The sequence below is a fragment of the Epinephelus fuscoguttatus genome, linkage group LG13 (assembly GCF_011397635.1).
Source record: "Epinephelus fuscoguttatus linkage group LG13, E.fuscoguttatus.final_Chr_v1".
NCBI classification, from domain to species: Eukaryota; Metazoa; Chordata; class Actinopteri; order Perciformes; family Serranidae; genus Epinephelus; species Epinephelus fuscoguttatus.
In genome coordinates, this window is record NC_064764.1 from 42,273,058 (window position 1) to 42,276,073 (window position 3,016).

Consider the following 3,016-nt stretch of genomic DNA (forward strand, 5'->3'; position numbering starts at 1 on the left):
TGTGCCATGAATGTGTGTGTCAAGTGTGTGTCCAGCCCACATCTAAGATCTAAGACCAAACACTGCTGTGGTTCAACAACGTGTCAGAAAACAGTTACTTAAAGCACCCACGGTGTAAACAGAGAACTTTGTCTCCTCACTAAAAATATACAAATAAAATGTGGCACTAAGCACATCTCCATTTTATTACTCTCATTTTGAACTTGTATTGTTTTTGCTGCTTTATATTCGGTATCTCCCACATGAAGTGCTGTCAGTGGTCTGTGCAGTAGTAGGCTGATGCTGCCATCTTGTGGACTGTTTCATCACTACATCATCAGAGACTCAAAATGACCTCAAAGACACAAAAACCAGACAAAGAGGCTCAACATGAGGAAAAAGGGTTGCTACAAACAACGACAAAGAAATGCAGAGCAACTACAAACTGATTAAAAATGACTGAAAAGAGGGTTCAGTAGTGGGTCGTAGTCAGTCCAGTACTGAACAGGGGACCAGTGTAGTTGGAGGAGGATGATCACAGAGTCTCAAAATGACTACAAAGAGACACAAAGAGACAAAAGGGGTGGGATAACCTTAAAGAGGCACAAATAAACTACAAAGAGACACAATGATGGAGAGACAAAGAGACTCATAACGACTATGAAAAGTGACAGAACGACCACAAAGAGATGCAGAGCAACTAAAGACAGATTCAAAACCACCACAGTGGCTACGAAGAGATTCAAAATAGTTAAAAAGAGACAAAAAATGACCACAGAGAGGCTCAAAATGAATACAAAAAATGTGAAAGCAGCTACAAAAAGGGACAAAACATCCACAAAGAGACAGAAAGAAACTGCAAAGACACAAAATGAAAACAAAGAAGTTCAAAATTTATACAAAAAGACAACAAAACAGCTAAAAAGGGGACGGAATAACCACAAGAGACACAAGTCGACTACAAAGAGATGCAAACAGATTCAGATTCAGATTCAGATTCAGATTCAGAAAACTTTATTGTCTGTCGTAAGAGAAAATCTTCTTCGACGTGGCTCCACATACAAGACAAGACAATACACTGATTAGAAACAATCGCACAGCATGGATTGTGAAAGCACACACAGTGTGTATAGATCTTAAAAACAAGTATAAAATTAAAACTGTAAAAACAGACCAGATAAAAGGTGTGGCTATGTGTGAAGTGACATAGTGCATCAGGGTTATTTTTGTCCATTGTTCATTGTTTATTTAAGATGCTTATGGCAGTGGGTATGATTGAGTTTTTGTGGATGTTTTTCTTAGATAGGAGGACTTTATAGCGGCGGCCCGATGGCAGCAGGCGGGAGGACTTGTGCAGGGGGTGGGCCGGATCCTGTGTAATGAGGCTGGCTTCCTTTTTTACTGTTTGGGTGTGGAGTGCTGATAACTGATTTATCTGCAAAGATACAAAATGAAAACAAAGAAGCTCAAAATTTATACAAAAAGACAACAAAAAAAACAGCTAAAAAGGGGACGAAACAACCGCAAAGAGACATAAAAAACCACAAAGAGATGCAAAATGAAAACAAAGAGATGCAAAATTCCAAAAAGATTAGTCTTCCATGACTTTGCTCCACCACCACCACCTGAGTATCAGCAGAAGATCAAATATTAATCGAGTCACTCGGGGTTCAGTAAGAGGAGTCGGTACGATTCCACTGAGCAACAGTGCCTTGCAGTCAGCCTGGTCCGTCAAAGACAACAATGGATGATTAATACACACACACGTCAGCACTAAACTCTTTTCTGCTGCTAATAATAATAATAATAATAATAATGATAATGATAATGATAAGACGTCCTGCTGGTGCCATGATGTTGCTCTATATAGAGACATGTCACTGCTGTCCTTAGTGCCTTTAACAATTCTGTTTTTATATTGGATCATTTTTGCCTCAGGTTTTAGCACCGAAGCACAAATTTCACGGTCATTACTTTATTGTTACGAAAAATCAAGTTAAAATCAAAGTGTTTTATATTGTTTGAACTGATTTCTTTTTCTTTTTTGAGTCTGTATTTTATTTTGTTTGCTTTTCTGTGTTTTGTTGTATTTTAGGTGCCCTCGTGAAACATCTTGGCCAAAGGGACAGCAGATGAAAAATAGCCTTTTGGAATTTTTATACTGTGTGTATTTATTAATGTGCACTGGCCCTTCTTAAATAAACTGAACTGAACTAAAATGTCACATCGATGTGTGTGTGTGTGTGTGTGTGTGTGTGTGTGTGGAGGAGATCGGCACTGGCACAGAGCGCAGAGGAAAACTGATACCGTGAGCATTTATCAGTACTACGCTCTTTGATCATGTAGCCCCGAGGCTAATTTAGTACCGGGTTTCAGTACCTATCCTTAATCAAAACACAAACGAAGTGAAGCTTGTAGAAATGAAATAAAGTTCGCAGCGGCTGCTCGTACCAGGAAGTGCAGAACGCTGCAAGTGTGTGTTCCACCAATCAGCGTTCTTCAGCACACAGCCCCGCCCCTCAAGATATCCGGGGAATCTGAAAAGTCCTACCCTCCTTGTTAGGTACTTTTTCAGGGAAAGTTTTTTTCTCGGGTAATTTCAGTGGAAACGCGCCGAGGCTTTTCAAAATCCTGGGTAAATGAGAAAAGTTCCTGAAAAGAGACAAAACAACAACAAGAAAGAGTCTAAACAAACATAAAGTCTGTGTGGTGGTGGGGCCCTCTGCATGTCTGAGCCCGGGGCCCATTGTCTCCTCATCCCCTGCACGTGCACGCGGAGAGGCGTGGGGCGTGCGTGTCGCTCCTGGTGAATGAAATGAAATGAGTAACTGCTCAGCGTCACTCATCCGAGGAAAAGACGCATCCTGTCCAACAGTGTGTGGACACTTTGACCCTCTGTCCCACAGTCAGTCCCGCAGTCCAACAACGGCCCTATTGTAGAGTCAGACCCCCCCCCATCGTGCCTCACCACAGCTAACGGACCTCCCGCTCCACACACACACACACACACACACACACACACACACACCGTCACCAG